Source organism: Phasianus colchicus, chromosome 12 (genome assembly GCF_987193195.1).
Source record: "Phasianus colchicus chromosome 12, bPhaCol1.hap1.1, whole genome shotgun sequence".
In the NCBI taxonomy this organism is placed as follows: domain Eukaryota; kingdom Metazoa; phylum Chordata; class Aves; order Galliformes; family Phasianidae; genus Phasianus; species Phasianus colchicus.
This window is the reverse complement of record NC_143447.1, coordinates 8,420,762-8,439,342: the sequence shown is the minus strand read 5'-3', so window position 1 is coordinate 8,439,342 and position 18,581 is coordinate 8,420,762. Positions and strand designations below refer to the sequence as shown.

Here is an 18,581-nt window from a genome sequence, read left to right as displayed (position 1 = left end):
AAATTCAAATCAAATATTTACCTTCATGCTTTTTTCCCGTTTTCATTTCAATAAAAAACAGTAAATTTCATGAGCTGAAATAACAAACCAACACAACAACCTCTCTTACTTGCACACACTGTGCAAAGATCATTTTAGCACAGACTGTACTAAAGATCATTTTAGTACGGGAGTAAATATACTCCTCGTGTAAAACCAATAGGCTTTAAAAAGCTGATACTGAAATCCCAAGAGTTTGTAGTAAAATAGGTGATTTGCAGTGTCTGCTTTCAGGCAGATGCTAAAAATTGATTTGTTTAGACCAAATCTCATGGTGAAAAAAAAAATGGATTTCAGTGAATGAAGCAATTTGGTAAAGATTCATGAGTTTCATATCTAACAGTCTAAAAATCAAAGTGGTATGGATGAGGATCCACTCCCTTAACTATCTATGCTGAGCAATACTATTGATACTTATTCAATGGTTTTAATATCATGGAGATGAATACTTCAAAGGTTTGCACTTTAGGGATCAACATCGTATAAATAAGCAGAGCCCAGTCTATTGTCATCCAGGGATACACTGTACCAATTTTAATGGTTTTATTTTAGATTTCAGGGCTTGCACACCACTTCAGGATGAAAATGGATGTGGGTTGACCAACGCCTTGATCTGCCTTCCTTATACCACTGCCAGGTTTGTGTGCTTTAATAAAGCATGCAAAACATGCAGTTGCCCAGTAACAACTAGTCTCTAGTGAGACAGGCAATGGAATTTTGAATTACCCTCTGTTTGTAAGAACCATACTGCTCCAGTGTCAAACTAAGCCCTGGGAACTCTCTTGCGTTGTCATCAGTGCAGAGAAATCTAGGATGTGGTGGTTTACAGGTGTCCAAGACAGTGTTGTGGTCTGAAGGATCTTTTTATGTAAACCATTCATTCCCAATGGAAGATTTATCAGTGATGCAGAGTCTAGCTGGGGAGTTGTAGCCAGCAGCGTTCCCCAGGCATCCGTACTGGGTCCAGTCTTGTTCAACATCTTTAAAAATGACCTGGATGACAAGATAGAATGGATCCTCATCAAGTCTGCTGATGATACAGGCTGGGAGTAGTGGCTGACACACCAGAGCTGTGCTGCCACTCAACGAGACCAGGACAGGCTGGAGGGATGGGGAGAGTAGAACTTTATGAAGTTCAACAAGAGCAAATGTAGAGTTCTACACCCAGGGAGGAATAACCTCATGCATCAGTACAGGTTAGGGGCTGACCAGTTGGAAAGTAGCTCTGCAGAGGAGGACCTGAGTGTCCTGGTGGACAAAAGGGTTGACCACGAGCCATGTCCAAGAAAGCAAATCATAACCTGGTGTGCATTTAAAAGATCATGGCCAGTAGGTCAAGGGAGGTGATCCTCCTCCTCTCTTCTGTCCAGGTGAGGCCACATCTGGAACACTGGGCTTCTCAGGTCAAGAAAGTCCTCAGGAGAGGACTACAGAGATGAAGAGAAGCCTGGAGCATCTCACTTTTGAGGAAAGGCTGAGAGACATGGGGCTGTTCAGCCTGGAGAACACAGAGGCGATCTTATCAGTGCTTATAAATATCTAATGAATGAGAGTCAAGTAGTTCCAGTTCCTTTCCAGTGATGCCCAGTGACAGAACAAGGGGCATTTCAGTGAATTGTGCCTACAAGATGAAGTAACAGCTTACCTTACTCTTGCAAAGTAATATTATTGCAAAGACATTCCAGACTATCTTTTCTCCAACATCTAAATACATGTACGCAATTTATCTTTCATTCAAATGCTTAGAGATCCATCCCAGTCAAAGAAGGAAAATATCTAGCAAATTACTTCAGTTCCTGAGATTTGGGATGAGAAAAATGTGTAAAAGAAGAAGAAAGGACATTGCTAAAGGACATTAAAATGGACCACAAGTCTGCTATGCTGTAGATCTCTCTCCCCCTACACTGTTTCAAATAAGAGAAATTACTACTCACTAAAGCCATCCTTAGCATTCTTAAACAAGCCTCACTTGCAATTTAAGCAGAATGTCATGTTCAGTAGGTTCTGCTATTTGTAACATTTCCTTGAAAAGTACTTGAGTTGCGCTGGTGTCATCCTTCTCCTACCATACTTTGTAACAGAGATCTTCTCTGAACAAATTTCTTGTCTGAGGATGCTCTTAGCTTACACTGTTTTGTTCTGTTTTGAATTTTCCTTATACAATGCAAACCTCCATGAAGATTTCACTGGATACAAAATTTTCTAGCTAAATTCAGAGTGACTTTTCTAGGTTCTGATTTCTCAATTTGTGATTTCTTTTAAAATTAGTCACTACATTTGAATAACCATCTTAAAAATTATATAAATGTATTTATAAAATTTGCTCATCCAAACTAGAAGTAATCCTTCAAAAATGGCAATGTTACTATTTCATGCATTCAATCATTAACTGGGGGAAAAGCAGTTCTAGAAGTGAATCAGAACATCATCTTGCATTTTCTGTGTTACAAAAATACTGTATGGCTATGTCATTATGCTTTACCCTAGAAATAGACTTAGGAAACAATCACACTATTGTCACTGGTTTTCAGAGCAGCCCACAGCTTATTAAAAAAAAAAAAAAAAGAGAGAGAGAGAATCATATTCATGAGTGAAGCTGTTTGGGAGCATCTTTAAGTGCCTATAAAATGCAATATAAAAAAATAAACTGCCTGTTTTTTCTAACTGGTACCACCACTATGACCTTAGGCCATTTTCAGTGTCTCTGTTTCCACATTATATTGTCCCTGAAATAACTCTAGCATCATGGAAGCATAAGAAATGAGTAACTACTGTAATACCAGTTTTGCTGCTGCTACCCAGAGTGTGTGCCTAACCAAGCTTTAAGGTGGAATTTTTGATCCAAATATACATATCTGAAATTCAGCACTGTTTTCACCAGAACAGGAACGATAGTATTCTGTTCTGTGATGGGCAATCAGATTTTTGGGTTTTATGAAATCACATGTCATTAAGCTCAATCCTCTTCTACAAGATCAGAAGAGCTGTCAGTTTCCTAGCTGAGAGGCCAATGGCACAACCATATAATTGTGTCCCTCTGCTGGAGGGGTTATTACATCTGTAATTATCATGTCTCTAATTACGTTTTGTAACTCCAGTTACGGTTAGCCTTAGTGGGTACAGCTTCACCACCCCACTGGAGCTCATTTATACCAGCATGTGCAAGCCAGATCAAGCATACAATACACTGCAGACCAGTTACAGCACAAGATGTGTTCACAACAGAACTAGGCTCATGACGTTTTGGACCAAACAAATGAACAACCCCACTGACAATAATTAAACAAAGAATTTTGCAAGGGAGAGCTATTATAGTTACTTGCATATGTGGAGTTATTTTTGTATCTTATATTAAGCTAAGGAGTAGATATGCTAAAATTAAATGTACACTTGATAGTGTACATAAGAGGGTCAATGTATGTAAAACTGTTCTTATATTTCACAGTGTGTTATTGCTGTGATTTTCCAGACAATAACCTGGAGAGTTGGACTGCTAATATAAATAAAGATGACTATTTTTACTGTTAAATTCAAATTTTTCCTATTTATTAATGTAGTATATTTTTTCTCCTAAATAAAATGAGTAAGAAGAATGAATGTCAAAAGTTTACTTTAAAAAAAAAAAAGAGCTTTTTTTAGGTTTGGTTTACATTTTCTATTTGATCATATCTTAAATTGGAAAATTTTCCCCAAGCAGTTTCCTTCCATAGCTTGTAAAGTTCAGAATATTGATATTTAGGCTATTCTAGCCACCAAAATTCAAGCCTGCCAATTGTTAAAGTTAGAAAAATCCATAATTTTTGTGAGAATCTGAGCAAGTAGGTTACTAAAAATGTAGCATTTCTGGGCTATGTGAGACTAATCATTCAAGGGTTTAAAACCTATTTTTTCATAAATGGAGATCCATATAAATTAAAATGACTCCATAAAAATGCTGGCAAAGAATGGCTCTCTGCTACCTTCCACACAGGTGGACTGGAGGAGAGGTGTTGGAAGTTGTCCAGTATTGCACAACAATCTGCCTCCATCTGCAGTTTCCAGAAAATGATTGTGAGCTTCTGTGGTGTGCAGACAAGGTGCCTTTCACACATACAAAAATCTTCTTCACAAAGTTTTAACTGCTGAGCAAAGAGGAAGTTTTATTCAAAAACAGGTTTGCTTGGGCTAGCCAGCTAAACAATTTTACCTTTTGTGGAGGCTTACAATTTATCAAAGCCAGGAGAGAAAATTATGTAAAATTCAATCCCTGTTTGAAGTTGAAATTATTTAAATTTCAAAATACAAAAGACAACTTCTAAAGTGAGAAATCTCTGCGTTTAACTGGGAATTAAGAATTGGTTCATAGCTCCTGGAAACCTGAGGCCTGAATGACCAATCTCATAGGGAGTTAATTAGACACTATAAAGATAAATATAGACTCAGGATTTTACTATTCAGTGCAAGCATTCCAATTAGAAGAGTTTAATGTATTTAACAGCCAGTCCAGCAAGTTTGCACTGTGACTTTTTTCAGTCTACAGTAGACATTACGTGACCAGCATTGCAATCATCTTGCAGGGGGCAGATACAGACTTACAAAGGCTCCCCGCAGAGAATCCCAATTATGTATATTTGAGTAGAGGCCCCCCAGCTAAAACATCCTCCTCAATTATTGCAGACATGCTGATGGATGGGCATAACAGGATGGAGAAGTACTGTGAAGGCATACGTTCATCATTTCCACAGGATCTCTCGGCAGAAAGTACAGATCCTTTAGGGTTATGCTGACAAGGTTTGCACAGTCACACCTAGCAGATAACTGGGATGGAGATTCAGCACTGGATGGATCTCAGTATCTGTGAGATTTAGAAGCAAGTCCATTGAAGGGCAACAGAAATTCAGCTGACAAAGCATCAGGGAGATAGCTGTGCTAGCAGAAAGGAATTACCATGGACTGTTCCTCTCACGAGTTTTTTTAGTGCAAATTGAGAGCAGTACTAATGATGTCCTTCCAGCTTACCACTAAGCCAACAAACCTTCTCAACATCCAGTTGAGACAGTCACTCTATAGGTGGAGATGCTGAATTGCAGGAAATTAAGTCATACTTCAAAAATACCTCACGTTTAATTACTTGATTTTTAGCTGTTTGCTTTTTTTTTTTTTTCCTAGAAATCTCAAATATGTTTTTAAGTAGTAGTTGATAGAAAAAAAAACAGGTATTGAATCCTCTTGAATTCAGAAAAAGCCAATGACTTTATGTATAATTTGTATATACACCTACGTATCATGTGTAGAGGACCTAAAAATTGAAGCCATATTTGAAAACAGAAACTTCAGTCATTTGCCCAAGGGCCAGTTTTAAACTTATAACTGAGAAGAGTTTTGTTTCCCATAGCTTCTGTATGTCCATCTGAAATATGACTTTGCCAGAGATGTAAATGGCAGAGATAGTTCAGTAATGGACTTTCCTGGCTGCACCAACTGGGCAGGACTTTTCAAATTGATGAATGTGTACTTTTTGGTTGAACTTCATTTCCTTTGTCTGAAGGATGCAGACAAATTTACCAGGCTCTTAAAAGCTACCACCCTTGCACTGTAAAATGACCACCACTTTCCAGTCACTTCCAAACCATTCAGACATTCCTGGTTCACATCTAAGACAAAAGCTTTCCCTTGGCTGAAAATGATCGGTACAGTTACTCTCTGCAGATGACATGACAAAACTCATTTTGTACAGCTTGTGATACATGCTGTACATATATCAGCTGTGATATATGCTGTCACAGTCAGCACGTTGATATCTCCTGGGATAACTAAAGTGTTCTTTATGTGCCAAGGGAAACACCAACTAAGGAACAGAACACTGAATGTGTAGGAGGCTTTACATCTGCAGTGCCATGCATGTATTTCCATCGCAAGAAAAGCTTTAATCGTAATTCAGGATCAGCTTTACATTGCTAAGGGGACTTGAATCAGCTAATTTATCCAGAGGCTATATAAATGACTTAGAACAATTTTGTTCCTCAAACAATGGAGGATTTTCTTGCTCTAGAAAATCCTCAGTTTTACCATCCTAATTCAAGCGAAAGCAATGATATTCATTACACTGCTAAATGTTAGTAGACTGTTTTCTTTAAAACAATAATCATTCCAGTGGCATATTTTCATGGGCCAGATGGCATTCCTTATGCTTTTATTTCTCAGAGATAATACCTATTCCAAACAAACAGCCCAAGCTCTATTTCAGTTGTCCTGTACTAATTTTCACAAAATTACAGACGGGTTGAAGTTGAGGTTGGAAGGGACTGATGGAGGCCATCTGGTCCAACTCCTTGCTAAAGCAGGCTGCCCGGTTTTCAAAAAATTTCCTTTCCTGAGACAACTGCAAACATACCAATCTAGTACTGAAGTGTATGAGGTTATTGCAGAACATTACATCTGAAAGGTTTCTAGCAAATGGGGTTGTTTTCCTCTGTGTCTTTGGAAGCATATTTTGTGATGGTGGCTCTCAGCAACGAGACACAAAAACAGCTATTTGCAATAACAGAATGAGCAGTGTTGCTGTCACATTGTAAATCTTCACATTACTTAGCAATTTGGAGATGTTTTACAGATGGATTGTTTCCAAAATTAGACACAAAAAAACCTTTCAGTCACAATAGGAGTGAAGTTAGAAGATAAATGTCAAAAACATTTCCAGGAGGATAGGGTCAGGCTCTTTTCAGCAGTGCCCAGTGACAGGACAAGGGACAACAGGCACAAACATAGAAGTTCCATACAAACATGAGGAAGAACTTCTTTCCTGTGAGGGTGACACAGCACTGGAACAGGCTGCCTGGAGATGTTGTGGACTCTCCTTCTCTGGAGACATTCAAAACTAACCTGAATGCTTTTCTGTGTAGGGAACTTGAGAAGATTACTGTTTCAAAGACATCCTGACCTTAAGTATTCATCACTGTCTACCCTGAACTATATAGACACTTCTTTTTTTACTCTCCAAGTCAAGTGGATGGGAGAAAAAGATGGGAAATTCTTTACAGAGAGTGGTGAGGTACTGGAACAGCTGCCCAGAGAGGCTGTGGATGCCCCATCCCTGGAGGTGTTCAAGGCCAGATTGGATGGGGCCCTGGGCAGCCTGGTCTAGTATTAAATGTGGAGGTTGGTGGCCCTGCATGTGGCAGGGGGGTTGGAGATTCATGATCCTTGAGGTCCCTTCCAACCCTGGCCATTCTGTGATTCTGTGTCAGCTTCAGTCCACTCATGGTGTAATGCAGCTGCATTAGCAGGACATTGAGATAATATGCAGTGCCTCTTATCAGCTTATTAACATTACTCTAACAAGGCAGCAGCCTTCTACACCAGACTTGGTTCACATCTGTACAGTCTAGAGAAAGGCAGACACAAGCAGCATGTTTACAGCCCTGTTAACAATAAGCTTCAGACTCCTTAATTCTGTAGGCTTCAAAATGCCAAAGAGGATTGTTCTTTTTTCTCCAAACATGCTTGAGAACAAGCATTCATCACTCTGAGTTTCAGTAGATATACAATACTATTTCTAGACTGGATCACCACTGTGACTCTGGATATTCAAGTATATAAAACTCTCAAAATGCAGCTGTAAAATTTCATGCCAACTTTTGAGTCCAGTCATTTCAGTGTCAAGGTATCTCTGCCAGTATCAAGCTCTCTGTGATGCTTTGGCTGTGATTTGCAGCTCTGTGTATGGTGGGATGCAGGTAATGAGATAAGTTACTAAAATGGGTTTGTTAGTTGCTATTACTCACAGAAGTCGATACAGAACTGCAGCTCAGGAAGACCAAAATGTTTTCCAGAACTGCATTTAACTGCAATTGTTTACTCTTGGACACAACAGACAGAGCTTTCAGTTTGGCTAATACATTACTTATGCTCCTTCATCATACTCTAATGCAGGATCACACTCTTGCATTGCCATCTGTACCATACACGTGCAATGAAAGTTTGCTGCTATTGCCTATCTCCAATTTCTGATCTCAAATCACAAAACAGCAATCCGTGCAATAAATTCAATCTGGTCAGCTCTCAATCAGATGACATTGTCTTTACTGTCTCTAAGCTGAATCACAATGTCATAAATAGAGCAAACAGTTTTAATATCAGCTACAACTTTTTTCCAATGCAAGTTCAGAAACCGAGAACCCTTATTTAATACACGTGAAAGGGATTCTGTATTAATCAGTTCATTGAATTCCCTCCTGATTCTGAGATGAGACATACAGTTTCACTTTCAAAGGAGTCAGTTGCTTCACCTTTCTCTAATTTCCATGACTCTGTGCTTGGTTGGGAAGTTAAAAGTTAAAAAGTAAAACTATAGTCCTGAATTCACTCTTTTCATCCTCAGTAAAATCTCTCTTGTATAACCAGCCAAGTTTTCAAAGTTTTTTATATAAGTTGTTTCTTCTTGGTTTCATATTTTTTTGCATTAGTTTTATTTATTGCTATAGCCAATGTACTTTTAAGTCCTCTCTTTAGAAAAAAAAAAAAAAAAAAAAAAAGAAATAGTTCTCTCTTTAAAAAAAGAAAATATTTATAAAGTATGGATCTCCTGAAATCTTTCTCTTCTTTCAACCCCCATGTGTATGCAATAGCAAAAGCAATATCACTCCTGAGTACCACATTTCAAATTGAAAACCTGACTAAAATTCCTACTGCATGCCAAAAAACCCACGCTTTCACAAACCCGAAAAATGTGCCGTGTTTAAAAACAAAGGGAATGAAACACACTTCCAGTTTCATCATCACTAAAACAAAGTAGGATAAAAAAGAAAAGCACAAGGAAAAATTCTAATAGCCACGTTATAAAATTTACAGTGCAAATGAATATGATGCACGTAGCAAGTGAGGTCACAGACGATGAAAACCTTAAACATGAAAACCCGAAAAAATTAAAAACAATTTCTGAAAAAGAGGAACTCATCAGCAAGGCACATAGTGTCATACAGTTAGTAAAATCAAATACCAATTCATAAAAGGAAGATAAGCTTCTTAATTCTTTGTCCTATATTTAAAAAAGAGCAGTAAAACATATATTTATCTTACCTGACTGTGAGCAAATCAGAAATGTGCGACCTGTAATAAAAGAAGACATAAGGTAGCATCTGGAAAAGTGTAACAATTTCAAATCAACAGGCCCAGATAATTAGCTTGGAAGCTCTCTGAACCACTGATAACTTTTTGACATATCTGAAAATCAAAGGAAATTCTCAAGCACAGAATATTCCCAGTATATTTGCAGTGTTTACAAGCAATAAAAGTGATGACAGTGAAATTAGACCGGAAACTGGTCAGCCCAATGGGAAGCCCAAAGCAATTAGCTATTAACTTACAACAGAGATTCAAATATCATCAATGTCAGTCAGCAGCCTACCCATTACAACTGATGTTTTCTAAGTAAGCTGGTCTTGTTAAAAGAACCTGTTAGCTTTTTCAGAAAGATGAAAAGGAGCCTGATAAAAACAACTGTGTCAATATAGTCCCTTTGGTCATCACCAAGATATTTGTCTTAAAATGGAAATTTACAAGTGGGAGATTGCAAAGAAGCTATTGAAAGTTTTTATAGCTTACCTAAGAGACTCCCAGAGTGTGAGTAAGGGCAGACCACTGACTGTAAAATCTGCACGGAATACTTTTTAAAATGGATGAGTTTTTAGGAATGTTAGGAGATTTTTCAGAAATTTACAGATCTTTGGTAGGATGATAAATGATGGTTTATGAAAGAAGACATTCAACTGCTAGAGCTAGCTGGATGATCGCAATCTAATCAAAGGAATCTTAATCACGCAAATGCAAATTGATACACCTGGGAATAAAGAGTTCATAGAGGTCAACAGCTTGCCTTTCACAGCAGTGATTCAGAAATGAACACAGAGATCACTGAAAATTCATGCCTCAATGTGTGCCTGGTGCTATGCTGAGAAAAGGGATATATGGAACATTAGAACGTTAAGAACACTGCCTTGGAGCTACAGCTCTTTGCACCAACAAAACTAGTATAGCTCCCACCACTCACATTCCTACAGCGACTCAGAAATACTGGAAAGAAGACCACAAAAATAACACAGGACTGAAATAAATAAATGACTTGAATCTTAACGATGATGGAACTCAAATTCAAGTTATTGAAAAGGGGGTTGTCAAGAGACTTGATCTCTGCATCAGTGAACAACTGCAGGAAGAATATATATCGGACTGCATGACAAGTTAGCTGCACTGTGAATAAAATCACTAGACAGAAGGTGGAATTGTACAAGCTCAGCTTTGAAATATGACACAACTCCATTGGATAAGGTTAATGACATACTAGAAGAAACAAGGCTGTAAACACTCCCTTGGTTATAATTTTTGAATCTTAATTAAATGCACTTTTTAAATATATATATATATATACACATATTATTCCAACTTCCATGAAAATTTACAGGATCTACACATTGCTGAGGTTAAAGATGAATATGGAAGCTCTGTCACTACAAGGAAGGCACTGTTTTCATCCTTTAATCCATAGTAATTTTAAAATGATTTTTAAATTGTCAGGGAATAATCGAGTTTCTAAAAAGATACATTTGACAGAAAATCTTTCTAGTTGTACTATTGTAGGTTAAAACGACCCTCTGTTGAAATAAAAAGTATTAGAAATGTACACTTTTGAGAAAATTTATTGCTTTCTTATTAAATAAGCAAAACACTGTTTAGCACAGCGCTCAGAAAAAGGAAGTCAGTTATGACAGATTTCTAGAAGCAGCACAGAAAATCGATACCCAAATCACTTTGTGCTGGAAAATTTATTTTTTTGTATTCCTACCTGTAGTAATTTCAGTATGTCCCTAGATTCATGACTTACGTTTAAGCAACAGGAGAAAACGAACAGATATTTGGTTCAGTGCTCCAACAACATATGGATTTTTTGTTAAACAGCTTAGTCTACATCATGTTCTACTAGCATAAAACCCAACTGTAAATTCTACCGCTAGCAAGAGGCCTTACTTCTTTCTTCAGGTAACTTCCATTCAAGGATGTGATCTCTCAAGCACGGCCATAATTCTACAGTGCTTTTAGTAGAGATATGATGAGTGACTCAAAAGAAACCATAGAACACTCTGAAATGAAAATATTTATTCAATTGCCATAGTAATTTCCATGAAAAAAAATACTTTTTTTTAATGTTGGGTTTTTGTTTGTTTGTTTGTTTGCGGGGGGGGGGGGGGGGGGGGGGGAGAATACTTTTTTTGCTGTTTTTCTTTTTTACTGTTTTTTTTTCTTTTTGTTAATATAAATTGCACTTAACAACAAATATAGTGTAATGTAATCTGCTGTAATTCAATCACTCTCCTCAGCAAACTGAGGCAAGGTCCTCATCAGCAGACTCTAGGGATCTAAAGATCTTATTACAGCCATTCTCAGTTGCTCACATTCTGGAAAAGCCCAGTTTTGCTTTTTCCCAGCTCTTAGTGTAAGATAGAATTAGGCTATTTCATATATACAGTGTCTTCACATCACTCTTGCAGAGACTCTTACCAGCACAGCATACAACGAATTAGCAATTTCAGAACATCTCCTTCTATTCCATGACAGGCACTCAAAATCAGAACAAAACCCAGTGTACCAAGAACATGAAAGAAGGTAGTCTTTGAGCATTGTATTTGTTATGCCCCTCCCACAGATTACCAAAAGGGAAGACTCCAGCTGCCTATTTCCAGTAGTTATCCTGGTCTTTAGTTGTAGGAAAGGGTTAGATCAAGCGTTGCTAGTTTGTCTAAAACACAAGATGAGCCATATGTAAATAGCAAATATTATGTTCATCTAGAAGTCCATTCTCAGCTCAGTGTTCTGACAGGCCTTTAAGTCAAAAGAATATGCTTTTTTCTAGCTAGTTGGGAAATGTTGTTTTGAAACAACAAAGAAACAAGTAAACAAACAGACCCACTATAGATGTAAATTCTCGTGCCTCAAAAGTCTTTGTCAGTAGATGGTATCACTACGACAAACTCAAACACTGATGTGTTCAATCCCCAAACATTAACAGACAGTCATACCAAAGAAATCATCTTGTAGTGTTTGGAAACACTACACAAAAAACTGTAATGATAAAAACACTAGAGGAAATGGCAGAAGTTGCCTACATCACGAGGAAAATGACTTCATCTGCAGGAACAATATGTTGGTTTGCTATTTGATGCATTCTCTCATTAACAACAACATCCCTGCATTTCCATATTCATAATAATGCTCTGCTTGCTGTCAAATACGTTGCACAGATCAGTCCCATTTTCCCTTTCTAGCTAGTGCTGTCTTTGTAAATCTCAACTTTCATCTGCTTTATTGACCTGCTTCTGTTATTCAAGCACAGCAAGTAAAGATGGTTTAATATTGCCATGTAATGTGCAGTGTCACACTATAAAAACTATGTTGCTGTTATAGAACAGTCCAGGAACTGAGCTGTAATAACAACCAGCCAGACTTGAGAAACAAACACATTCACCAGATTCTTAGGAATAACATCCTCTAACAGCACCAGAACAGAAACAGCAAAAGATCCATTCACCCATTTCACTTACACTAAATGCTATTTGAAATGCCTGTGATCTTTCTCGTTCCACATATTTCTTTTTACAGTCTTTCTGCACTCTCTCATTATGGATTAACATAACAATAATATAGTAAAATCCCAGAAGGTCTGAATTTAATGGATGAGGATGCAAAGAAGGGTGAAGGTAAATGTACCTTTTTTCTGCTAATGTGCTGCTGAACTACCAGCTCAAAGGGATACAGTTCTGACTTTTGAAAGAATTGAATTTTTCTTCTGATCTCTCAATATGTAAACGTGTGATTAACTTGCACTGCTTCTTTAAAGAAAAAGAATACATCTAGGCTGTAATGCGTTGAATAGCAGGACAACAAGGGTCAAGCAGGAAGCTGTGAGTTTGAGGAACCTTACATAAAACTGCACCAGAAAGTGCAGTGGGAGGCCTGTAACTGCTGCAGCTGCTGTGAACAAAGAAGTGGTGCAGAAGAAACTGCCAAGAGGTCTGAGAACTGTCAATGGATCTGAAATGCATTTTCAAGTTAATAGAAGTTGCTTGTGTACTGTTAAAAGGTAACTGAATATCTAGATTCCCAAGAATTTTGCTGTCCTTAGACACTGCCACAATTTAAATCCTTAAATTAAATTTATATTGATTGGCATACCAAACTGAGCAAAGCAGACTATGCACAATATTCAAAAAAAAACCAAAGAATCTTCATAAAGCTTGAGAGACTGAAGAAATCCAACAACAGACAAATTAAGAGGCAGTGTTAGAACATGTATATCGAATGAGATCCAAAGCAAAATTACTAAAGTATCAGTTCATAAGTCATTATGTTGAACGCAAACAACTTTAGAACTAAGATGGTTATTTTCTTCATACTGGATTTTCTTTGCAGATTTCTTTAAGTGTCAGTAGAAATGTGTCTGAAGAAAATCATTTTGCTAATTTTAAGTTCCAGATACTTAAAGCAGCAAATCCTGAGTCTGAGTTGAGTCAAAGAGATAAATGCAAAGCTAGAGCCTCCAAATCTCAGCATGTTAAATAGCTTTAGCTTTAACTGATTCTAACAATGCTACATCTACGCTAATGTGAAAAGGATGTAGTCTTAAAACACTGGGTCTTACGTGAATAGTTAAGATTCAAATTACATTAAGTGGCAAAAAAAAAAGACAACCTTTCAGACCTCTAGGTTATATTTGTAAAATTAAGTATTTAAAACTGCTAGGCAAGTCCAGTAAAAGAACAGACACATGACAGTATAAGTAAATGATCAAAAATAAATCACTGTCACATACATACATTTTTTATTTCAATTTAAACTCAATTAAAATCAACATTTTTTTCCACCCAAAAGAATACTGGTAGTCCTCAGCCTGTCTATTTTTGCAATAGCTTTGTCTAGAAGAAAATGGGAATGTATTTTTTTTCTAATACGGAATAATATATTCTTTCATCTCAAATTAATTCAGAATTGATTGATGAGAAAATTAAACCTTGGACAGAAAGCAATTGTGGGGTTCTTTTTAGCCAATAGGAAAACACTCTGCAAAATTGTGGTGTGCAGACAGCAGTTGCTATGGAAACTGTTTTGCAACCTTAAATGTGACAGCAAGTACCAGGTGTCTGCTGTAATGAGGTTTTAAGGTAATTATGAAATGTAAATAAAGTTTGTTGCCAAAGGGATTTAGCAATAAGATGCACTGAAATCAGGTATTGCCTCCAGGCCTGAAGGACAAACCCCTCAGATTCTCTGTGCTGGGAAGGAGGCACAGCATGATGGTGGCCCAGGCACAGCTCCCAGCCCTGCCCCTACCTCCCAGTGCCCGAGGGACAGAGCTGGATCGGGCTGTGTGATGGGAGTTACAGAGCATGAGTGGTGGTCAGCAAAATAGGACATGTTCGTGGGAGAAACAAGATGCAAAACAGCCCTTAGACCTCAGCTGTGGTCCCTCACCTTCCGCAGCACCTGCCAAGCTCCAGCCTCCTGGAAAGACCTCCTCTGCTCTCTCTGTACTTTGGAGGTCCTACATTCACTACTGGCTGGCAATCAGAGATGATGTAGGAGGGAGAGGCTGAAGATCTGCAATCTGTTTAGGTGTAGATCTTGCTATACTGTTTTCTGCAACATTAGAGCTGGGACATGGCTGATACAAATCTTGAGGGGCCATGCAAAAGCACAAAGATCCTTAGACAGAGCTGTGAATTAAGTGATTACTGTAGAAAAGATTACCTTAATGATGGCACACCTCATACAGGACATGGGAACACAGAAGTAAAGCTTGGTAAGGAGCATGGTGTTACCGTGGCAGAGGAATTTTGGAGGCACCATTAGGTTTATATGGTGAGGAGAGTTGTGTAAGCCATCTTACACAAAAATAAATTGAAGAAGATTTTTAGAATGTGCTAGGAAATCAAAGGAACAAACAGATTTTGGATACATGAAGACTAAGCAATGAAAGTACACAGAGACCTTTGTTTGATTGTGCCAAAGGATTGTGTCCATATCCCTGAACTAAATCTCCCAGCAAGAAAATGCACAGCCCTTCAGAAAGGGCATCTGTCTTCAAGGACAGATAAAGGTCTGGAAAGCTGGGGCTCAGGAGATAGCTGTGGCAAATAGTAGATGTGAATTAGTTGTGTGAGCCCCAGCTTTCCAGACCCAAAGCAAGTCCACAAGCAGCTAATTGGCTCATCAGGCATACAGGGCCCTTAAGCTGGAGAAATAACAGATCTATATTCTTTATTTTTTAACACAAAGGGAAATGCAGAATGAAACTCTCAAATGCACACACTGGAACAAAAACAAAAAAAATTGGTCTATTATAACCTGGCCATCTGGAAAACAATTCCTTTTTGTAAGCATACAAAACTAAACTGAGCAATTCCATACTTTTTTCAGTATCACCACATGATCATGCTAGATTCTTCACGGTTCATTTATAACATTGGAAATCTGAATGATTTATTATTGCTTCTTCTCTACAATGTTCATCACAACACGATTTGTTTTAAACACCTTTTTAATGCTAAAAATCTTACTGCATGCCACTTCTATTGTGTTAACTGAGGTCTTCATACAGGCCTGAATTCTTACAGATGCTGAGAAATGGGAACAGCTGGTTTTACCCTGTGCCCCACCAGGATTACATATAAAATTAACTTGCTGCTTTTCCAATGTGTTTTAGAAGATATTTGATGTGTTTGTTTGTTTTCCATTTAAAGTGACGGACTTCAATCTCCAAGGCTTAAAATGCATGTCAGTAGCAGGCTTGGTGGAAGTCAGCATTGCTGAGTCACAGTTGAAATTTGGCAATGCTGAGAAGCCAAGTAAATTTTCTCTAAATCCACGCTTTTTGGTAGGTAAATCTTTACAATCTTTTTTTTTTTTTCCCCTGGAACATTCTAGAAAGTTTCTCTTCTAAAGTTTAGCTGCACTTCTCTTAGATACCTCTGCATTCACTATCTATTCAAACCAGTACTTGGAAATTTTGGACACATACATTAAAAACCACCGCAGAGCCACTTCTTACACTCTAGAGGAAGGAGGTTTCCTGTAACACAGACTTCATCTCTGTCAAGAGCATCCTGCTCTAGACAGTTCACTGAATGGGAAGCTCTTACTCTCCATGCAGCACAAAATGATCATTTTAACCAGCCTGAATACTACATCAATGCATAGCTTCTCAGATGACAGCAGTTGCAATCTCCTTGTTTTGCTCAGATATTTCTAAACCAAATCTCACAATATTGATGAGCTAACACTGGAAGAGAACCTTTATTAAAAAAAAAAATCACTTATAACTTACACAAGAAAAAAAAGATATTCTCCAATAGGATGTTTTCCCAGCATTCCCACTTGCTATAGACAGTCTGTGTTTGCTGCCTGCATAAATTTATTTCTTATTTCAATCACATGAACTCCAAGCCACACAAGAGATTGCATTTATTGAAATAGATGCAGCTGCTTCCAGGAGGCTAGTGCAAGTTTCCAAGTCTATGTCTTGTATTCCAGAAAGGCATTTTGCAGCAAAGTATCAGAGGGCCAAGTAATGGTAACCTTGACAAAGAGCCAACACCAAAAAAAGTGGAAAGCACATTTATATGTCCTTTTACTGCTGGGGGGGAGGGGGGGGGGTGAAGGGGGAGGGGGAGGAGAATGTGCAATAGAGAGTATTCATTTATTTCAATTATTGTCTGCTTTTCCTAAATCGGTTTTGACAAGAATTGCATTTCATAATACTCATTATTCTGTCAACTCTGTTGCTTTTGGTTCTCTCTCTCTCTCCACATTAACGTGTTCATCAATGTCTCTGTAAACCACATCTCCTGCTGCCACTGACAAAGAACAAACTCTGGGCTGGGCAGAGCATCAACCTTCACTCATGTTCTCACCAGAAAGCAACTAGATGCTTTTCCCTTGGAGCAAGGGAGTGCTCCAAATGGCAGGTGTTTTTTCTTAATGTTTTTTCCTCAGGAGTTCATGGGCATGGAGAGCACTGGCTCATGTATGACCAGGAAGCCTTAGCTGCAAATGATCCCCATGATTTTAACACTGCATAAACGTATAGCAGTAAAAAAGCAGGAAGAGGTTGGGGATAATTTCTGCCAAGGTGGTTGTCTTTAAAGGGTTAAAAGTATGTTTTCGAATAGCAAGTATAAATTGTTCAAAAGTTTCACTTACCTTGAATATATGGTAATCCTTTCCTGATCTCTTCCCCTATTGCAGAGTTATGGGACTCAAAGCTATTGCTGATTTGATTGCTCCCATATACAAAGCAATAAAACATTTTATGTTTTCAATATCTATAAATGACAGAACTCTAACCTAAAGAGAATTACTCATGAATTAGGCTATTTTGCTAACTGAGAGAACTTACTTTTCTGCTGTTATTCTGTCAGGAACATAGCAATGAGAAACTGATTTCACACTGGAAAGAAAAAAAAACAGACTTAATAAGTTTGCTTCAAAAAGAGAACAACAATCTGAGAATCTGAGCAGAATGTATATTCTAGAAATTCCTTGAAGATACCATTTGAATGCAGCTATTACAGGCACTTTTTTAAAAAAATCTTCTTTCTCTTTCATTTTCTTACCCTGTAACGGTCCATCCTTAATAACAAATATTAATACTAGTAACAACTAACAACAGTCATTTCAGAAATTGCTTTGCCTTTAACGTAACAACATTTTGCAACAGAGAAAAACTATTCATTTATTGTAGCTTTTCTGCAACTATCTCAAATGATCATAACAGCTTCCATAGCAATTTATTTTGCGTGTTGAAACTTAGCCTCTGCAAGGAAGAGACTTCCCTGGGTTTTACATCTGCACAGGCTGGACATGGCATCATGCCCAACAAGTGGAATGAGCACTGATTTCTCCTTCTATCTGCATCAGTTATCATGTTCCACTGAACAAGTACAAATATCTTTCATTTATTTGACAGTTTTCCATTAGTTTTATCCTCATCTTGATAATTCAATAGATCTCCAAAGTTTTAAAGAACAAGAACCAAAATATTGTAGTTGAAGCAGAATGAATTATGGATATACTTGCCTTTGTTTCAAGGCTTTTTAGAAAGTGTTTAATATTTGATTTTCATAACCAGTATCATCCAGTGTCAAAATATACACTGCTTTAATGGAGTTTAGTTATCCAATTAATTCACTTTATGCATTTAAGATTAAACTGAGAGAGATGAGAGTTTTATTCAACAATAGAGAATGAGAAAAGATTTTTTTGTGCTGTCCAAAGCCTTATGAGTCTTATGACAGGTTCGTATTGATGAAAATCATTAATATAGTATAATTAATTCAGCAAGTAGGATATTGTCTGGGCATTAGCTGAAGTTTCCCTGAAAGGGAAAGCAGAAATCTGGATAATACAGAATAGAAATAATAACATATAAGAACAGCAACAAAGTGGCCAAACCTGATAGCAAAAAAAAAAAAAGATATTGAGAACTAGAATAACAAAAGATCACAGACAAAGTTGGA

The 18,581-nt window shown here is 37.6% G+C and overlaps 1 long non-coding RNA gene across 4 annotated transcripts in view; it reads right to left on the bottom strand.

Moving 5' to 3' along the window:
• LOC116225570 (uncharacterized) overlaps window positions 1-17,515 on the bottom strand; it is an 82,613-nt gene extending 65,098 nt beyond the window's left edge. For all 4 annotated transcript variants that reach the window (XR_016470354.1, XR_016470353.1, XR_016470355.1 and 1 more), the window contains exons 1-2: window positions 17,462-17,515; window positions 9,097-9,126 (exon numbers count right to left, since the gene is read on the bottom strand). This is a non-coding gene — a long non-coding RNA (uncharacterized LOC116225570). The remainder of the gene's footprint in view (window positions 1-9,096; window positions 9,127-17,461) is intronic.
• Window positions 17,516-18,581: the final 1,066 nt, after the last annotated feature.